General features: G+C 48.3%; 1 long non-coding RNA gene across 1 annotated transcript; it reads left to right on the plus strand.

The window, feature by feature from the left end:
• The first annotated feature begins 685 nt into the window (after positions 1-685).
• On the plus strand, positions 686-5,217 carry LOC134738815 (uncharacterized). The gene is made up of 2 exons (XR_010124898.1): positions 686-4,136; positions 4,339-5,217. It is a non-coding gene; the product is annotated as an uncharacterized LOC134738815 (long non-coding RNA).
• Positions 5,218-21,645: the final 16,428 nt, after the last annotated feature.

Here is a 21,645-nt window from a genome sequence, read left to right on the forward strand (position 1 = left end):
TCAGGTGTGAGGTCTGTGAATCACTCGCGGGGCTGGGCCACACGCCGGGAACCAGCTGGCTTGTCCAGGCCGAGCCCAAGGGAACACCAGGAGGCGCCCGCAGGGAAGTGGCGGCTCCGGAGTCCAGCAGGGCCGAAGCATGGCGCGGGCGCCACCTGGTGGGCTGAGCCGGCAAGTACAGGGACGGTCAGGGAACCTTAACCAGGGACTTCCACAGCGTGGAGAGCGCTGCATCTCAGAGTGGGGCCTTCAGCAGGACCAGGAGCCACTTCTTGGAGGAGGTGATCCCACTGGGGCCAGAGAGTAAAGTCCAGGCGTGGAGGCTCTGGTGCTGGCTCTCTCCTGCGAGCTGAGCTGTTTTTTTTTTTTTGAGACGGAGTGTCATTCTGTCACCCAGGCTGGAGTGCAGTGGCGCAATCTTGGCTCACTGCAACCTCCGCCTCCCGGGTTCAAGCAATTCTCCTGCCTCAGTCTCCCGAGTAGCCGGGACTACAGGTGCACGCCACCACGCCCGGCTAATTTTGTATTTTTAGTAGAGACGGGGTTTCACCATGTTGGTCAGGCTGGTCTCCAACTGCTGACCTCAGGCGATCCACCCACCTCAGCCTCCCCATAGTGCTGGGATTACAGGTGTGTGCCACCGCGCCCGGCTTTTTTTTTTTTTTTTTTTTTTTTTTTTGAGACAGGGTCTCGTTCTGTCGCCCAGGCTGGAGTGCATTGGCACGATCTGGGCCTACTGCAACCTCTGCCTCCAGGGTTCAAGTAATTCTGATGCCTCAGCCTCCCGAGTAGCTGAGACTACAGGTGTGCCCCATGACGCCCAGCTATTTTTTTTTTTAAGACAGAATCTAGCTCTGTCGCCCAGGCTGGAGTGCAGTGGCGTGATCTGGGCTGACTGCAACCTTTTCCTCCCACGTTCAAGCGTTCTCCTGCCTCAGCCTCCCAAGTGCTGGGATTACAAGTGTGCACCACCAGGCCTGGCTAATTTTTGTATTTTTAGTAGAATCGGGGCTTCACCATGTTGGCCAGACTGGTCTGGAACTCCTGGCCTCAAGCGATCCATCCGCCTCAACCTTCCAAAGTTCTGGGATTACAGGCGTGAGCCCCTGCGCCTGGCCTTACTTTTTGTATTTTTAGTCGAGACAGGGTTTCAGCATGTTGGCCAGGTTGGTCTCAAACTCCTGACCTCAAGCAAGCCCACCTTGGCCTCCCAGAGTGTTGGGATTACAGGCATGAACCACCGCGCCTGGCCTGGGCTGCTTTGCCTTCAAACTGGTCAGTTGCAAAGCTGTCCTCTGAACTGTCCTCTCTGCCTCCTCCCTCAAACCTGCTTTGAGCGGGTTTCTCCTTGTTGCCAACCCGGTCCTTCTCCTCCCCTTCCTTTGAGTGTGCCATGGTGGGCCCTGTGCTTACATCCATGGGGTTGCTTCACTGAACCCTGCTCCATCCCGGTCACCATGCATGCTCCTGCCAGCTGGCCTCAGTCATCACAGCTTGGAGTCCCCCCAACCCCACCCAAGGAACACACTTTGTCAAAGGTCACAGTCAAGGGACTGCATGGCCCTTGGCGCAGTGGCCTCACCAGGCCACACTCTGCCCTTTCTTTCTGGGCCCCTGGGCCCTGCATTGCCTTCTATCAGGGCTGGTGGCCGCTGCTCCACCTTCTCCCCCGGGAGCTGTGCATGGCAGTTCCCTCCGTGGGAGCCACTCTCTCCCGGGGTTTGTTTCTCCTCAGAACCTTCTCATCTTGGTCACTGTGAAGTCAGGCCCCAGTTGTGACACCTCACTTGACACCCACAAGTCTTGGCCCCTGCTCTCTAAGCTCATTTGCCAACAGCAGTATCTCCATTTCATGCCCAGGGGTGACACTGACCCCATGGTTATAGAGATGGACGATGCTGTGTGAGAACTGGGCTGAGCCATGCCAGTGGCCTGTGACCCTCCAGCCCTGGGTGCCACCCCCCACCTGCCCTAGGGGACCCCCACTGATGTGGTCTCTGCTGACACCTGCGCCTGTGCCTGGGGTCCCTGTCATCCTTCCCTGGTCTGAGTGGCAAGTCTCCTGCCATCCCTGTCCCCGCTATGCAGTGAGCTCTCCAGCCTGGGCCCGCCTGGTAGCTCACGCTCCTCTCCACTGTGCCTGGTTTAGGGCGAGTGCTGAGGCTGGAGCTGACCCTGCCCTGGCCTTCAGGGTCTTGGCTTCGTTCCACCCGCACTGGTCCAAGTCCAGCCTGGTTGCCTAGTGAAGGATCCACAGTGGGTACATAAAGGGCCAAGTGCTGTCCACATGGGCACATCCCATGTGGGCGTGAGTGCTCCCTGGAATCCCCAGACAAGCCTGCCTCTCAGTGGGGCTCAGCTCAGAGGCATAGACCCTGGAGGGCTGAGTCTGCCTGTGTGTGTGTGCGTGTGTGTGTGTGTGTGAGACAGAGCGAGAGAGAGAGAGACGGATGGGGGGAGTGTGTGTATCAATGAGAGAGATGGAGAAAGTTGTGTGTGAAAGGGATTGAATATTTCAGAAAATGAATGAGAGAGATTGGGAGAGATGGTGGGAGGTGGAGTGGGAGAGAGACCTGTTGTTTAAGAGGGAGACTGAGTGACTCCGAGAATGAGGGGGAAAGATACGGAGACAGGATAAGCTGCAGGGAGAGAGAGAGAGAGAGGGATTGAACTGGAGTGAGACCAACAGAGCCCTGATGCTGGATGATTTGGGAGGATTTGGTGGGTTCTCAGTGACCCCACTGAGGCCTGACCCACAAGTGGAAAAGGCTCACCTCCTGTAAGTGACCAGACTGTGGGGTGTAATTGTGTGTGTGTTTGTGTGTGTGTGTGTGTCTGTGTGTGTGTTGGCGTCGCCCTGATGGCCTCTTGGAGGGTCCTGGGGCGGGTGGGTCTTGGGCATGTAGTGCCCTCTGCCCTCATTCTTTCTTCATCTAGGCTCCCTGCCCCTGTTGGGGTGAGAAGCACAGATGTCAGCTTGCTGAGCTGCAGGTACCATGACAATCCCAAGTGGAACTGCTCTTGGGGAGCTGGGTGGGGAGGGGCCACTGGGCAGGATTTATGGGACCTGGGCAGGGCTAGGCAGAGGTGTGGGGAGCAGTGTGGGCCAGAGGGTGACTGGGGATTGGGGTGAGTGGGGTGGGGTGCGGCTGTGCTCACCCCTCCCACCCAGCCCCACCCTGAGGCTGGTCTCCAGCTCGTGAGCAGAGGCCGAGAGAAGGCCCTTCCTGATCATGGGGTCCTGTCTCCTCCGTGTCTGGCAGCCCTCATCTAGCCAGGCGGCCAGCAAGGACTTCCGGTGTCACACACGGGAGGGGTGAGGGCTTTGCTGGCTGCAGGGTTAGGAGTAGGTGCAGCCTGTGGGGCCCAGGAGAGCCCTGGGGTGGGGAACAAGAACAGGTCTGAGAGAAGGGGGAGCACCAGGGCCACCTGCAGCCTCCACCCAGCCCAGCTCTGGAGGCTTTGCCCCCACCCCGCCCCCATGGCAGACGTGCTCCCTAGAGGCTGGTGGGGACCTGGGAGAGGGGCATGTGCACACATTTCATGGGGATAGTGGGGGATTCTGGGAGCCAGCCTGGATGGGGGCTCAGAGGTGGGAGGGGCCCTGAGGCCTGAGGTGGCGGAAGGAGCTCACCTATCTCAAGCCCTGGCCCTCGCCAGGTTCCTAGTACCTGGCCGGATACCCCAGGATGGCCTGGGATCCTGGAGAGTGCACGGGAAACTCAGGAGGAGTGTGGACACGGCTCCTCTCCTTCCACCCACTTCCCCGGCCCTGAGGGCATTGCTGGGCCACCATCCCAGACCTGGGGCATGTGTCACAGGGCTGCCAGGAGGGCACAGGGCCCAAGGATTCCCCAGGGATGCCAGGCCCCCTGTGGGCCCTCAGGACTGGTCGCCCTGGGCCCCCTGGCGCTTTGTAGGGAGGTGCTCAGCAGTGATGGTTGTGTGCCTGTCACACCCGCCCACCTGTGCCTCCCCCAACCTGCCACGCCCATTGTCCTACACCCAGCACACACTCCCCTCCACGCTGCGCACGTGAACCCGCCCGGGTCACGCACCTGCCCTGCCATGGTGACGGGACTGTGTGGGATCTCTGCCTTCCTGCCTGAAGTTCCTGCCACTGGGACCTGTCACAGGTATGCAGGACACATCTGGCTCACCCTCTTCTCTGACAGCACCTGGGCCATCCGTGCCCCCATCCACTATCAGCCCTGCTGAGGAAGGGTTAGGGTGGGCTGCAGGCTGGAGGCCAGGGAGAGGCGCTGGACCGGGCCTGGCGTTTACTCACCCTCCTCCCATCCCACACTGTCCCGGAGCCTCCATCTCCACCTGAGCCAGCTGGGCTGATGTGGATTTCCAGGCATCCTCAGCGGGACCCATGGCCTGGGGTCGCCACCTTCCTGAGCTGTGTGGATCTCAGCCAGGACTTCTTGTCCCTGAGAACAGATTGGGGCTGGGAGTCCCAGCCTGTCCCTGGACCAGCCCTGCCATCAGCTTGCCCAGCCTAGTTCCCTTTCTCTTCTGTGCTCTGAATGTGCACTCCGCGTGTTTAGATGCTCATGGTTTCTGATGAGAAGTTGGCTGTGTCTCTCATGGAGCCTCTCTCGAAGGTGATGAGTGACTTTTCTTTTGCTGCCGTCAAGATTCCTGGCTGTGGATTGGATGGCTGGGAAGCTCTGTCCCTGAACAGCCCTTGTGACTATGGGGCTGTCCTTCCACAGTGTGCACTGAGGGTGCAGGCCAAACCTTTTAAAGAATAAACAGAAAGAAATCGGCTCTCTCACATTTTGGAAGTTGGTGAAAACAGACTCTTCCGGGGAATTTTAACTTTTTATCATCCTATTTACTCTGGAAAGCCTTGTCTCGTGTTTTAGAGCTTGTAGGGTTTAATAAAACTAGTTAACAGCCAGGCATGGTGGTTCATGCCTGTAATTCCAGCACTTTGGGAGGCCGCGGCAGATAGGTCACTTGAGGTCAGGAGTTCGAGACCATCCTGGCCAACATGGCGAAACCCCGTCTCTACTAAAAATACAAAAACTAGCCAGGTGTGGTGGTGGGCACCTGTGGTCCTGGGGAGGCTGAGACACGAGAATTGCTTGAACTGGGGAGACTGAGGTTGCAGTGAGCCGAGCTGGAGTGCCATTGCACTCCAGCTTGAGTGACAGAGCTAGATGCTATCTCAAAAATAAATAAATAAATAGATAAATAAAAATAAAACTGGTTAAAAATTGAGTCTCCCTGAAGTAGGTGCTCTTTCCACGTGAAAACTCCTTTTTTGGTTTGGTTTGAAGGTAAGAAAGAGCGGGAGAAACTTTGCTCTTTTCATTTAATAATTGTGTTCAGCCTGGCCAGGCGCGGTGGCTCATGCCTGTAATCCCAGCACTTTGGGAGGCCGAGGTGGGTGGATCACCGAGGTTGGGAGTTTGAGACCAACCTTACCAATATGGAGAAACCCTGTCTCTACTAAAAATACAAAATTAGCTGGGCATGGTGGCGCATGCCTGTAATCCCAGCTACTCCGGAGGCTGAAGCAGGAGAAGCACTTGAACCCGGGAGGTGGAGGTTGCGGCGAGCCGAGATCGTGCCATTGCACTCCTGGGCAACAAGAGTGAACTCCGTCTCAAAAAAAAAAAAAAAAATTATGTTCAGCCTATAATGAAATATTTGATTATTAGACAGCAGTGTCACTAATAAGTTTTAAGTTGTCCAGAGTTAATTGTAAACATCAGAACAGGATTCTTATGACAAAAGCTGTTGTCTTAAGATGAATGGCTCATATTTGGATGCAGTGTTTGATGTCCAAAAGAGCAAACATAAACCAAAAAAAAAAAAAAAAATATTCCTGACTGTCCCCTTTGGATGCCAGTTGAATCTGTGTGTTGTGCCCCCTGAGGGTCTGCCCGGTCACATCCCCTTGTCTTCTCTAGGGTTCACGGGGATCCTTCTCATCCTCTTCTAGGTACCAGGTTCCATTAGTTTTGTCTGTCAGTCTTGTCACCAGGGAGCTGGAGACCTGGAGGGGAGCCCTGGTGTCTGGGACAGTGCTTGTCAGTGGATGGGCTTTTGCATAGGGGGATGGGGTAAGGAGTGAGTCATTGCATTATAGACTTGGACTAGGCAGATGATATTTTTCATGGTGGTGGTGATGGGAGAAGCTGTTGGGTTATTTCACAGAGGAAGCCCGAGCTCCCTGCTGAAGATGATAAATGATGCACAGATTTCAATCCATCCTACGGCTTCAGCCTCCAGTCCTGGTCCCACACATCCCCTGGAGCAGAGCCTGATTCCCAGCCTCTGTAGGTGGTTGAGGAGCAAATAGATTTCCTCTTCCTGACTCCACCTTGGAGCACCTTCCCTTGAGACCCACCAAGCTCCCTTTCAGTCACAGCATCTTCCTCCTGTTCCATGTGGTTGAAATCTCAGGTCCTCTAAGGATCACTCCTCATTCTCTTTGTTAGTGTGAGGTGGGACTTTTTTTTTTTTTTTTTTTTTTTTTTTTGAGATGGAGTCTTGCTCTGTTGCCCAGGCTGGAGTTCAGTGGCAGGATCTCAGCTCACTACAGCCTCGGCCTCCCAGGTTCAAGTCACTCTCCGGCCTCAGCCTCCCGAGTAGCTGGGACTACAGGCACCTGCCATCACGCCCAGCTAATTTTTTATATTTTTAGTGAATACAGGGTTTCATCATGTTGGCCAGGCTGGTCTCTAACTCCTGACCTTAAGTGATCTGCCTGCCTCAGCCTCCTAAAGTGCTAGGATTATAGGTGTGAGCCACTGCACCTGGCCTGTGAGGTGGGAAGTTTCAATACTCCCTTAGCCTTGGTTTGGTCACCAGAAGGAGGGGACATGAGTGAAGGTCCCAGTCCACCCTATGCAAGCAGAAGCCTCTTTGGTTTTATTTTTAAAGGTGTGTTGACCCATGTACCTTTGCATGGACATGTTCTTATTTGAGGTTACCTTTGTGTTGACTTTGTGTGGCCGGGACCCTGGAGATGAGGCCAGGATGGCCGACTCCAACCCCGTAGCTGCTTCCTTGCCCTGTATGGAGCAGCTCAGCCTGGGATGCAGGAGCAGCTATGTCCCTCCGCTCCCGCCAGGCCTCTCCCCCTGCCTTCTGGGACTGGAAATTCCTAGGAGTCCTGAAGCGCCGAGCTGCAGGAGGCTTCTCATGGCCCCAGGAAACACCCATCAACCCATCTGTATTGAGATGTTATCTAGAGAGACGCCTCTAGTAAAATCTGCTCTGTGACGGTGGTGTATAAACATTTTCTGTGCAAGGACCTTGCTCTCCTTTTCAAAAAAGTAAGTATGACTCCCACGTGAAAATTTTCTTCTATGACATACGCTCATTGTGGTACATTTAGGAAATTTAAATGATTTATTTGTTACAAAACATCATCTGTTTTTCTACTGGACCTGGCTTTTATAAATCATGTGGTGATAAACAATATGGCAGTTAGATCTGGGTGCGGTTGGCTCCTGCCTGTGGTCTCAGCTACCTGGGAGGCAGAGGCAGGAGGATTGCTTGAGGCCAGGATTCCAGGCTGCAGTGAGCTATGACTGTGCCAGTGCACTCAAGCCGGGGTAACACAGTGAGACCCTGTGTTAGTCTGTTTTCACGCTGCTGATAAAGACATCCCCAAGACTGGGAAGAAAAAGAGGTTTAATTGGATTTACAGTTCCACATGGCTGGGGAGGCCTCAGAATCATGGTGGGAGGCAAAAGGCACTTTCACGGTGGCGGCAAGAGAAAAATGACAGAGATGCAAAAGCAGAAACCCATGATAAAACCATCAGATCTTGTGAGACTTGTTCACTACCATAAGAACAGTGTAGGGGAAACTGCCCCCATGATTCAGATTCTCTCCCACTGGGTCCCTCTCACAAAACGTGGGAATTAAGGGAGTACAGTTCAAGATGAGATTTGGGTGGGGTCACAGAGCCAAACCATATCATTCCGCCCCTGGCCCCTTCAAATCTCATGTCCTCACATTTCAAAACCAATCATGCCTTCCCAACAGTCCCCCAAATTCTTAACTCATTTCAGCATTAACCCAAAAGTCCACAGTCCAAAGTCTAATCTGAGACAAGGCAAGCCCCTTCCGCCTATGAGCCTGTAAAATCAAAAGCAAGTTAGTTACTTCCTAGATACAATGGGGGTACAGGTATTGGGTAAATATGGCCATTCCAAATGGGAGAAATTGACCAAAACAAAGGGGTTACAGGACCCATGCAAGTCCAAAATCCAGTGGGGCAGTCAAATTTTGAAGCTCCAAAGTGATTTCCTTTGACTCCATGTCTCATATCCATGTCACAGTGATGCAAGAGGTGTGTTCCCATTGTCTTAGGCAGCTCCACACCTGTGGCTTTGCAGGGTATAGCTCCCCTCCTGGCTTCTTTCACGGGCTGGCATTGAGTGTCTGCAGCTTTTCCAGGCACCTTGTGCAAGCTGTCAGTGGATCTACCATTCTGGTGTTTGGAGGATGGTGGCCTTCTTCTCACAGCTCTACTAGGCGGTACCCCAGTAGGGATACTGTGTTTGGGCTCCGACCCCACATTTGCCTTCTGCACTACCCTAGCAGAGGTTCCCCAAGAGGGCCCCTCCCCTGCAGCAAACTTTTGCCTGGGCATCCAGGCATTTTCATACATCTTCTGAAATCTACATGGAGGTTCCCAAACCTCAATTCTTGACTTCTGTGCACCCGCAGGCTCAACACCACATGGTAGCTGACAAGGTTTGGGGTTTGCACTATGAAACCATGGGCTGAGCTGTACTTTGGCCCCTTTTAGCAATGGCTGGAGTGGCTGGGACACAAGGCAGCAAGTCCTAGGCTGTACACAGCATGGGGACCTTGGGTCCAGCCCACAAAACCATTTTTTCCTCCTAGGCTTCGGGGTCTGTGATGGGAGACCAATGACATGCCCTGGAGACATTTTCCCCATTGTCTTGGGGTTAAACATTCCCCTCCTTGTTAGTTATGCAAATTTCTGTAGCCAGCTTGAATTTCTCCTCAAAAAATGGGTGTTTCTTTTCTACTGCATCATCAGGCTGCAAATTTTCCAATTTTTTATGCTCTGTTTCCCTTTTAAAATGGAATGTTTTTAAACCCAAGTCACCTCTTGAATGCTTTTCTGCTTAGAAATTTCTTCCACCAGATACCCTAAATTATCTCTCTCAAGTTCAAAGTTCCACAAATCTCTAGGGCAGGGGCAAAATGCCACCACTCTTTGCTTAAACATAACAAGAGTCACCTTTGCTCCAGTTCCCAACAAGTTCCTTATCTCCATCTGAGACCACATCAGCCTGGACCTTAGTATTCATATCACTATCAGCATTTTTATCAAATATTAAACAAATTTCTAGGAGGTTCCAAACTTTCCCACATTTTCCTATCTTCTTCTGAGCCCTCCAAACTGTTTCAACCTCTGCCTGTTACCCAGTTCCAAAGTCGCTTCCACATTTTCGGGTATGTTTTCAGCAACACCCTACTCCCAGTACCAATTTACTATATTTGTTTTCATGCTGCTGATAAAGACATACCTGTGACTGGGAAGAAAAAGAGGTTTAATGGGACTTGCAGTTCCACATGGTTGGGAGGCCTCAGAATCATGGCTTGAGGCAAAAGGTACATGGTAGCAGCAAGAGAAAATGAAAGGTGCAAAAGCGGAAACCCTCGATAAAACCATGAGATCTCGTGAGACATATTCACTACCATGAGAACAATATGGGGGAAACTGCCCCCATGAGTCAAAATATTTCCCATTGGGTCCCTCCCACAACACGTGGGAATTATGGGAGTACAATTCAAGATGAGATTTCGGTGGGGACACAGAGCCAAACCATATCCGACCCCGTCTCTACAAAAAAAAAAAAAAAAAAAAAAAAAAAAAGTAGCTAAGTGTTTGGGTCTGGCTTGCATTATTTACCAAGGATCAAGACCTGAACGTGAAAATGGCAGGCCAAGGGTTCCTGCCTTTGGATGCACATGGCCATCTTGCCCACTAGAACATCTGTGCCAAGCAGTGTTCCCATCAATCATAGGAAAATACCGTTTCCCACATCCTTACCAACCCTAGGTATTGCCAATAAGAAAACAAAGTCTGTATCAATTTGATGAAAATAATTTGAATGTGTGCATTTGATGAGCTGTGAGAATCAGCATCTTTTGCATGCATTGGCCATGGGCTTCCCTTTTGTGAGTTGCCTGTGAATGTCCTTTTCCCAGTTTACTAGTTTGGGACTGAATATTCTTACACATTTATTTGGTGAAGAACTTTTATTTCAAATTACGAAAGAAAAAAATACTTGCTAGAATTCTGATTTGAAGTGCTTTCAAATTCTATGTTAATTTGGAGCTGACACCCTTTAATATTGAGTCCTGGCTTTGAGGGTCTGGTGCGTTTCCTCCATTCACTGAAGTTTTATTTTACATCTCTCAGTAGAGCTTTATGGATTAGGGTCCTCAGAAGGCTTACTTGTTTTTCTGGCTCTGTTTTCTTGTCCAGAAACTCCACCACTGTGCTAAAGAGACAGTAGTGGAGGTGCTGGGCATGCTGCCTTTCTCCTGGCTCTAATGGGAAGGCCAAGAGGCGGGTCAGGGCCAGACTCCACCTTGAGTCTGGCATTGGCTGTTGGCATCATGAGGACCCCAGGTATTGTACTTTGATAAAGTGAATAAATGGAATTCTCCTTTAACTCAAGAATGCCTTATGTGTTGTGTGTAGCATGCACCTTCCTGTGGAAAAAACTTCACATGTGAGAGAGAGCCCTGGCACATAGGTGATTTCAGGACCACCCCCAGCCCATCCTGTGGCACGGGATCCAGGCAGCTGCGGTACAGGCGAGGACCCCTGGCTGGGCGTGGTCCTGTGTGGGTCCCTGTGTGGTGCAGGCGTCCATGCCCTCTGAGACTCTCAGCCTGCTCTGTGGCCTGTCCTGTTGTGTGTGGGGCAAGAGGCTTGGGAGCACATATGTGAGAATGGGATTGTGTGTGTGTGAGTGGAATGCACTGGTGGGAGCGTGTGGGGTGTGTGTGTGGCACCTGCTGTTGGGGTGTGTGACTGTGTAGGGTGGGGATCTGTGATTATATGAATATGAGGGTGTGATTGTTGCTGGGACTGGGCACGTGGCTGCCTCTGTCTCTGATAGAGACAGGAAGAGATGGGGGAGGCCTGGTGTGGGGGCCCTGCAGGGCAGGGCCAGGGGCCCTTCCTCACTTTACACCATCTGAGGACCCTCCCCAAGGGGAAAAGCCAGTTACAGTGGAAAAGCACTGGTAGAGTGGGCTTCATCCTGGGGAGAGAGGCTGGGAGACTGCAGCTGAAAGGTGTGGGCTCCAGGAGGGCCACAGGGGGCTGAGCATCAGGGTCAGGGAATAGAGGGCCTGGGAGCAGAGGGCCACCCTTCCTCCATCATCCTTCTTTCTCTGGACCCTATAGCAATGTGTCCCCCTGCCACCTGCACAGCTGCAGGTGGTGCCAACCGGGGGGCTTTCTAGATGGAGTGGGGTCCTCTGAGGGCAGAGAGGGCCAGAAGGCTTCCTGAGGACCTGAGGCCCCTCTGGGCCTCCCAGGGCTGGGCCTGTGGTCTGATCTGTTTTGCCCTGGGAGGAATGTGCTCAGTGGTGGGGTTTGTGTAGCTGTCACTAACTCACCTGCCTGTGCCCAGCCACTCACCTGTCTTTCCCATTGCCCCCCACCCGATACACACATGGTTCCTCAACTACCATGAGGGGAAGTTCCTGCCTGTGTCACATGCCTCCATCCCACCCACTATACTGCAGGTTACAGGACTGTCCCACAAACACCACCATGCCCACCTGAGGTTACCTGGCACACAGGTATCCTCATCTGCATGACATGACCAGATCGTGCACTTCCTATGCCAGGGCCAGTGCCAGGGCAAGCTTGCACCTTCAGCCTTGGGGACACTGGGGGTGGTGGTGGCTGGAGGCCAGGGAAGTCACCAGGCTGGAGACATCATCTACCTCCAGGAGAGGGTTGATATCACACATCTCTCATGCACCACTTTGAGCCACCTCAGCCTCACCTGGGACTCTGGCTGGCACTGGTACCAGCAGTTCCATGAAGCTTTAGACCATCTCTAGGCTTAGGAAGGGCCTCCCTTGTCATCAGTGTGGTCCGGGCTGCATGCCTTGTGACCAAGGGCTCTGGACAGCAGATGCAGCCAGCCAGAGTGTGTGGGTGAGGGGCCTGGGCACAGGAGGGATGCGAGGCCTTCCCTGCACCCCCATGGCCACCATTTCAGAGGGAGGACAGCAATTGTTTAGGTTTGTCCTGTGAGTGGCGGCAGAGAGCAGGGCCCAGGGCAGGTCCAGGGCCAGACAGGAAGTCTGTGCTGCAGCCTCGGGGCCACCAGGGCACACCATGGGGCCAGTGTGGGGGTGTCCCCTGTGCCAAACACATTGGCAGGAGGTGGACTGGGGTTGGTGGGTATGTCAGAGCTGTGAAGCCTCTGAGCCTAAGCTAAGCCATCATATCCCCTGTGACCTGCACGTATACATCCAGATGGCCTGAAGTAACTGAAGAATCACAAAAGAAGTGAAAATGGCTTGTTTCTGCCTAACTGATGACATTACCTTGTGAAATTCCTTCTCCTGGCTCATCCTGGCTCAAAAGCTCCCTTGCCAGCCAGAGAACAACCCCCTTTGACTGTAATTTTCCACTACCTACCCAAGTCCTATAAAACAGCCCCTATCTCCCTTCGCTGACTCTCTTTTCGGACTCAGCCTGCCTGTACCCAAGTGAAATAAACAGCCTTGTTGCTCACACAAAGCCTGTTTGGTGGTCTCTTCACACATACGCGCGTGAAATTTGGTGCCGTGACTTGGATGGGGGGACCTCCCTTGGGAGATCAATCCCCTGTCCTCCTGCTCTTTGCTCCATGAGAAAGATCCACCTATGACCTCTGGTCCTCAGACCAACCAGCCCAAGGAACATCTCGCCAATTTTAAATTGGGTAGGTGGCCTCTCTTTACTCTCTTCTCCAACCTCTCTCACTATCCCTCAACCTTTTTCTCCTTTCAGTCTTGGTGCCACACTTCAATCTCTCCCTTCCGTTAATTTCAGTTCCTTTCCTTTTCTGGTAGAGACAGAGAAGATGCGTATTATCCGTGAGCCCAAAACTCCGGTGCCAGTCAAGGACTCGGGAAGACAGCCTTCCCTTGTGTTTAATCACTGTGAGGATGCCTGCTTGATTATTCACCCACGTTTCAGAGGTGTCTGATCACTGTGGGGATGCCTGCCTTGATCCTTCACCCTTAGTGGCAAGCACCACTTTCTGGGGGGCAAGCAACCCCCCACCCCTTCTGTGTCTCTACCCTCTCTTTTCTCCACTTTTTTGGGGGGCAAGCACTCCCCACTCCTTCTCCACTTTCCTGGGGGGCAAGCATCCCCCACCCCTTCTCTCCCTGTCTCTACCCTCTCTTTTCTCTCCACTTTCCAGGGGGACAAGCACCCCCTCCCCTTCTCTCCGTGTCTCTACCCTCTCTTCTCTGGACTTGCCTCCTTCACTATAGGCAAATTTCCACCCTCCATTCCTCCTTCTTATCCCTTAGCCTGTGTTCTCAAGAACTTAAAACCTCTTCAACTCACACCTGACCTAAAGCCTAAATGCCTCATTTTCTTCTGCAATGCCACTTAACCTCAATACAAACTTGACAATGGTTCCAAATAGCCAGAAAATGGCACTTTTGATTTCTCCATCCTACAAGATCTAGATAATTCTTGTCATAATATGGGCAAATGGTCTGAGGTGCCTGATGTCCAGGCATTCTTTTACACACTGGTCCCTCCCTAGTCTCTGTTCCCAATGCAACTCATCCCAAATCTTCCTTCTTTCCCTCCTGCCTGTCCCCTCAGTCCCAACCCCAAGTGTTGCTGCGTCTTTCCAATCTTTCTTTTTTACAGACCTATCTGACATCTCCCCTCCTCCCCAGGCTGCTCCTCGCCAGGCCAAGCCAGGTCCCAATTCTTCCTCAGCCTCCGCTCCCCCACCCTATAATCCTTTCATCACGTCCCCTCTTCACACCTGGTCCAGCTTACCGTTTCATTCCACGACTAGCTCTCCCCCACCTGCCCAACAATTTCCTCTTAAAGAGGTGGCTGGAGCTAAAGGCATAGTTAAGGTTAATGCTCCTTTTTCTTTATCTGACCTCTCCCAAATCAGTTAGAGTTTAGGCTCTTTTTCCTCAAATATAAAAACCCAGCCCAGTTCATGGCTCATTTGGCAGCAACCCTGAGACACTTTACAGCCCTAGACCCTAAAAGGTCAAAAAGCTGTCTTATTCTCAATATACATTTTATTACCTAATCTGCTCCCAACATTAAATAAAACTCCAAAAATTAAACTCCAGCCCTCAAACCCCACAACAGGACTAATTAACCTCACCTTCAAGATGTACAGTAATAGACTAGAGGCAGCCAAGTAGCAACATATTTCTGAGTTGCAATTCCTTGCCTCCACTGTGAGAGAAACCCCAGCCACATCTCCAGCACACAAGAACTCCAAACACCTGAACTGCAGTGGCCAGATATTCCTTCAGGACTGCCTGCCCCAGGATTTTGCTTCAAGTGCCAGAAATCTGGCCGCTGGGCCAAGGAATGCCTGCAGCCTGGGATTCCTCCTAAGCCATGTCCCATCTGTGTGGGACCCCACTGGAAATCAGACTGCCCAACCCGGCAGCCACTCCCAGAGCCCCTGGAACTCTGGACCAAGGCTCTCTGACTGACTCCTTCTCAGATCTTCTCAGCTTAGTAGCTGAAGACTGATGCAGCCTGATCACCTTGGAAGCCCCCTGGACCATCCAGGATGCTGAGCTTCTGGTAACTCTCATGGTGGAGGGTAAGTCCGTCCCCTTCTTAATCAATACAGAAGCTACCCCCTCCACATTACCTTCTTTTCAAGGGCCTGTTTCTTTTGCCTCCATAACTGTTGTGGGTATTGATGGCCAGGCTTCTAGACCCCTTAAATCTCCCCCACTCTGGTGCCAACTTGGACAATACTCTTTTATGCACTCCTTTTTAGTTATCCCCACCTGCCTAGTTCCCTTATTAGGTCTAGGCATTTTAACTGAATTATCTGCTTCCCTGACTATTCCTAGGCTATGGCCGCACCTCATTGCCACCCTTTTCCCCAGTTCAAAGCCTCCTTCACATCTTCCCCTTGTATCTCTGCACCTTAATCCACAAGTATAGGACACCTCTACTGCCTCCTTGGTGACTGATCATGCACCCCTTACCATACCATTAAAACCGAATCACCCTTACCCTGCTCAACACCAATGTCCCATCCCACAGCATGCTTTAAAAGGATTAAAACCTTTATCACTTGCCTATTACAGCATGGCCTTTTAAAGCTCATAAACTCTCCTTACAATTCCCCCATTTCACCTGTCCAAAAACTGGAAAAGCCTTACAGGTTAGTTCAGGATCTGCACCTTATCAACCAAATTGTCTTGCCTATCCACCTCATGGTGCCAAAGCCATATACTCTTCTATTCTCAATACCTCCCTCCCCAACCCCTCCATAACCCATTATTCTGTTCTGGATCTCAAACACGCTTTCTTTACTATTCCTTTGCACACTTCATCCCAGCCTCTCTTTGCTTTCACTTGGACTGACCCTGACAACCATCAGCCTCAGCAAATTACCTCAGCTGTACTGCTGCAAGCCTTCACAGACAGCCCCCATTACTTCAGTCAAGCCCAAATTTCATTCTCATCTGTTACCTATCTCAGCATAATTCTCATAAAAACACACGTGCTCTCCCTGCTGATCGTGTCTGGCTAATCTCCCAAACCCCAATCCCTTCTCCAAAACAGCAGCTCCTTTCCTTCCTAGGCATGGTTAGGTACTTCCGCCTTTGGATACCTAGTTTTGCCATCCTCACAAAAGCAAACCTAGCTGACCCGACAGACCCTAACACCTCTCAGCAAGCCAAACTCATTGCCTTAACTCAGGCCCTCACTCTTGCAAAGGGACTATGCATCAGTATTTATACTGACTGTCAATATGCCTTCCATACCCTGCACCACCATGCTCCTGCTGCAGTTAACTAGCCCAATCTATTCCTTTAATTTGGCCCATCCCTTTATTTCCCATAAGGGATACTTTTAGTTAATTTAATATCTATAGAAACAATGCTAATGACTCATTTGCTGTTAATCAATACGTAGGTAAATCTCTGTTCGAGGCTCTCAGCTCTGAAGGCTGTGAGATCCCTGATTTCCCACCTCACACCTCTATATTTCTGTGTGTCTTTAATTCCTCTAGCGCCACTGGGTTAGGGTCTCCCCGACTGAGCTGGTCTCGGCATTGTTCCTAGAGTGTCTTTGCTGGTTTTGGTCCTCTGCATTCCCATATAAGTTTAGAAACAGCTTTTTGAATTCAACCTGGAGAGAATTGAAGTTTTGATAATATTGAGTATTCCTCTCCATAACGCTGGTACATGGTGCCATTTATTTTGGTCTTTCCTATTTTCTGTCTATAACTTTTTACATATATATTTCTATGGGGCTCTTATACATGTAGTAATTGATTTATTCCAAGGCATCTTTTATTTTTAATGCCATTGTAAATGTTACATTCTTTAAAGTGTAAGTTTATAAATGTTTGTGCTGCCGTATAGAACATTTTAATTATTTTATATTGTTTTGTATTTAACATTCAAAAACACTTTAGTCTCTGTAGATTCTCTAAGACTATTTATATAAATATATCTAATGCATATTTGTTTCTTCCTCTTCAATCTTCATATATTTTACTGGTCTTGCTTTATTGCATTTGTAGAATCTCTAGCACAATGTTGGATAGCAATGGTGAAGGAAAGCATTTTTATTCTAAACTCAAGAGGATTTTTTTTTTGTTTTTGCTCTTGATAGCATTGTGTTTTATATAAATTTTTAAATTTCACATAATTTTAGGCTTATAAGAAAGCTGTGCAACATTTTATAAGTATTTCTGGATACCCTTCATCCAGATTCAAAAGGATAGCTTTTGATATTTCACCATTAAACACCATTAAATAGAAAGTTTAATATAAGATTTTTTGGTAGATGCTCTTTATTAGATTAAAGATATATTATTCTAGGCCAGGCATGGTGGCTCATGCCTGTAATCCCAGCACTTTGGGAGGCTGAGGCAGGCAGATCACAAGGTCAGGAGATCGAGACCATCTTGGCTAACATGGTGAAACCCTGTCTCTACCAAAAATACAAAAAATTAGCCCGGCATGGTGGTGGGTGCCTGAAGTCCCAGCTACTTGGGAGGCTGAGGCAGGAGAATGGTGTGAACCCAGGAGGTGAAGCTTGCAGTGAGCCGAGACTGTGCCGCTGCTCTCCAGCCTGGGTGACAGAGCAAGACTCCGTCTCAAAAAAAAAAAAAAGATATATTATTCTATTTCTATTTTTAAGAGAATTAAATTTTTTTTTTGGAGACAGGGTCTTGCTTTGTCACCTGGGCTGGAGTGCAGTGGTGTGGTCTTGGCTCACTGCAGCCTCAACCTCTGGGGCTTAAGTGATCCTCCCACCTTAGCCTCCTGAGTAGCTGGGACTACAGGTGGGCACCACCACACCTAGCTAATTTTTGTAATTTTTTAGAGACAGGGTTTCTCCATGTTGCCCAATGTAGTGTCAAACTTCTGGCTCAAGCTATCTGCCCATCCAGTCTCCCAAAGCACTGGGACTATAGATGTGAGCCACTGACCCCTGTGTAAAATAATTTTTTAAATCCAGAAAAGATGAATTTTATAACACATCTCACTTGCATTTAATGAAATGTGCATGCAATTTTTTTTCCCTTAGTTCTGTGAATGTGTTAAATTACATTAAATAATTTTGTAATTTGAAACCTACCTTGCATTTCTGGTGTAAATTCTCCTTAATCAGCATATAGTATTCTTTACCTGTAATTTCATTCACTTTGCCAATATCTTGCATGGAACATTTTGTCTATGTCTTTGAGTGGTTGGATTTTGGTGTCAGGATACTAGCTCATTATGAATTGGGGGATGTAGAGGTGATTTCTATTTATTCCAACAGAGCTAGTCTTCTTCTTTTCATAGCCTGCTTTGTACCTAGGACCTGGCATTTTCTGGATGACATCATTGGGCTATGTTGCCCTTTGGTTTTCTGTGGGTTGACACATTGGAGATAGGGCAGGACATGGGAGGGAAGACAAGAGTGAGATGGGGGGATTCACTCCCAGCTGCCTTTCTTTAGGGCTACAAATTGGCCATGGCTGTGTTCCTCTCCTGGTGGCCAAAGGTCCTGCGAGCTCACCCTCCCACAAGTACAAGTCTCACTGGATCATAGCAACAGCTCCTTTCCTTGCCTCCCATTAGATATTTTGCTCTCACTTGCCTTGGGCATTTTGTTATTGGTTTCCCTTAACTTTTCTCACAGCAGAACCATAAGCCTGTGAACCCAAAAGTATCTGAGACAGGTCTTGATCAATTTAGAAAGTTTGTTTTGCCAAGGCTAGGGATGTGCCCATGACACAGATTCAGTAGGTCCTGAGGACATGTGCCCAAGGTGGTCAGAGTACAGCTTGCTTTTATACATTTTAGGGAGACATAATACATCAATCCATGCATGTAAGATTTACAATGCTTTGATCTGGAAGAGCAGAATGACTTGAAGTGGGGTTGGGGGGGCTTCCAGTTCTTAGGTGGGTTTAAAATTTTTCTGATTGGCAGTGGGTTCAAAGAGTGATTGTCAATAGAAAAGAATGTCTGGGTTGTGATAAGGGATTGTGGAGACCAAGGTTTTATCATGCTGATGAAGCGTCCAGGTAGCAGGCTTCAGAAATAATAGATTGTAAGTGTTTCTTATCAGACTTAAGGTCTGTGTTGATGTTAAATCCTGGTTGGCTTTTCCTGAATTCCAAAAGGGAGATGGGTATAATGAGGCATATCTGACCCCTCCTTCCATTATGACCTGAACTAGTTTTTTAGGTTAGCTTTGGAATGCCCTTGGCCAAGAGGAGAGGTCCATTCAGATGGTTAGGGGCCTTAGAATTTTATTTTTTGTTTATGGCCATTTATTAAACTCTTGTCACGTATCCTATGTGAGTGTGTCATTTCCTTCCTACAGGGACACTGACTGGTATAGGGAATGCACCCTGATAGTTTATGCTTTGGAAGAATTTGTATAAGATTGGAGTGGTGTAAGTGCCTGACAGGTTCTTCCTGCCTGCTGCACAAGCAAATCAATTCATGGAGACCATGGCATTGCAGTGAAGAAAGAGTTTAATTGATGCGAGGCTGGTCAAACCACACCAGTGACAGAGTTATCATCAAGGCAATCTCATCCAAAGCTCAGAGGCTAGGTGTTTTTCAAATATGCTTAATGTACAGGGAGCTCAGGTATGATGAGTGCTGAGTGGTTGGGTTGGAGGTTAAATCATAGGGAGTGAAGCCGTCTTTTTGCATGGAGTTGCTTCTAGAGGCCACAGGAACAGTTGGTGGGTCCAGGTGAAGCCATTGGTGTTAGACATTAAAAAAAAAAAACACCTAAGAAGGCATCTCAAAAGGCCAATCTCAGGTTCTACCACAGCGATGGTATCTGCAGGAGTAATTGGGGAAGTTGCATATCTGTGAATTCCAGAATAATTGCTGGCAATTATTTAATATGTTTATTACATTTAATTTTTTTATTTTAATAGCTTTGTTAAAGTATAATTGACATATAACAAGTATGTATATCTAAAGTATATAATTTGTAAGTTTTGTTTGTGTCTGTACTTTGGCCAAGTTAAGGCTCCTCTATCCTCCTAGCCTGATGGTCTCTCATTAGCTTTACAAAGACAGTTGAGTTTTGGAGAAGGGCTCTTATGATTTAAAGTATGAACTAAATGTTTCTTTTCAATGTTCCTCTTTTCACTAATCTATTAAGTCAATTCTAATTGTATTTAAAAATCTTGTATATGTTCACTAAATTTTTTTGTCATAATACCTTCACTGAATTATAATTGACATATAACAAGTATGTAAATCTAAAGTATATAATTTGTAACTTTTGACAGTGGTAAAAATCAGAACAACTGCCATAATGATCAAAATAATGAACACATCCCTCACTTCCAAAAGTTTTGTTGTGCCTGTGTGTAACACTCTCTCTTGTATCTCCTTAACCCCTTCCTCCTCTCTCTTTCTCTTTTTTTTTTTTTTGAGACAGAGTCTTGCTCTGTCACCTAGGCTGGAGTGCTGTGGCACAGTCTTGGCTCACTGCAACTTCTGCCTCCCAGGTTATGAAATTCTCCTGCCTCAGCCTCCCGAGTAGCTGGGATTATAGGCATGTGCCACCAAGCCAGATGAATTTTTGTATTTTTAGTAGAGATGGGGTTTCACCATGTTGGCCAGGCTGGTCTCAAACTCCTGACCACAGGTGATCCACCTGCCTTGGCCTCCCAAAGTGCTGGAATTACAGGCGTGAGCCACCGTGCCCAGCCAACCCCTTCCTCCTCTCTAGGCAACTGCTGATCAGTTTTATGTCAGTATAGATTAGTTTGCTTTATGTAAATTCAATCATACAGCATGAAATGTTATTGTTTCCTCAAAGAGAGGTCTTTTAGGTTAATCTGTGTCATGTGTATGAATACTTTATATCTTTTTTGAGTGTTAAATTTAAAAAAATTACAGATGGCAAAACTCAGTATTTATGATGTACATTTCCATGAGTTTTGACAGCTATGTCTTATGTAGGTTTTGTATTGGTGTCTAGAATCTCAAATACTACCATCACAATAGAGATGCTATTTTCTTACTTTCAAACATTTCTTGTGTTGTGCTTTTGTAGTGAAATATTCTCTTCACCCTTAATCTAATTCTGAGTGGCCACTGGTTTGTTCTTTATTCCAATAACTTTGCCTTCTCTAGAACTGCTTATCAATGCAGTCATACAATAAGTAGCTTGTTGAGTCTGTCTTCTTTCAATAATTTTATCATTTACACATTCTAACTAGGATCTTACATTTTTAAAGGTATCACATATCATTATGAATATTCATTTTTTCAGATGTTTTAATTACTGGAAATAAGATTACTCATCTTATTTCTTAAAAATCTGAATCTTATGAGCCAATATATTTAATATACATTTTTGTTTAGTTACTAGATAAGATTTGTTTTCCCCCTCCAGCTTTATTGGTATAATTGACAAATAGGAATTCTGTATATATAAAGTGCACAAGTAGATACTTTGATATACATTTACATTGTGAAATAATCATCATACTCAAGCTTATGAACATATGCATCATAGATTTAACATCATATTTAGTATCTTAAAATTAAGGAAGTATTGAAGGAAGCCAGACTCAGAAGGCTACATATTGCATGATTTCATTTATAGGCAGTTCCAGAAAAGGCAAAGCTGTTAAAAGTTTTTTAAAGTTTCATTTACTCATGGTCAACTGGGGTCTGAAAACAGATGAGGCAGTACAATAAGATATATAAGATATATGAGAGAGAGAGAGAGAGAGAGAGAAAGAGAGATAAACCACATTCACACAACTTTTGTTACAGCATATTGGTATACATTTTTGTTTTATTATTAGCCTTTGTTGCTAATCTCTTCTTGTGTTTAATTTAGAAATTAAACTTTATCATATGTGTGGATGTATAGAAAAA

Source organism: Pongo pygmaeus, chromosome 20 (assembly GCF_028885625.2).
Source record: "Pongo pygmaeus isolate AG05252 chromosome 20, NHGRI_mPonPyg2-v2.0_pri, whole genome shotgun sequence".
In the NCBI taxonomy this organism is placed as follows: Eukaryota; Metazoa; Chordata; class Mammalia; order Primates; family Hominidae; genus Pongo; species Pongo pygmaeus.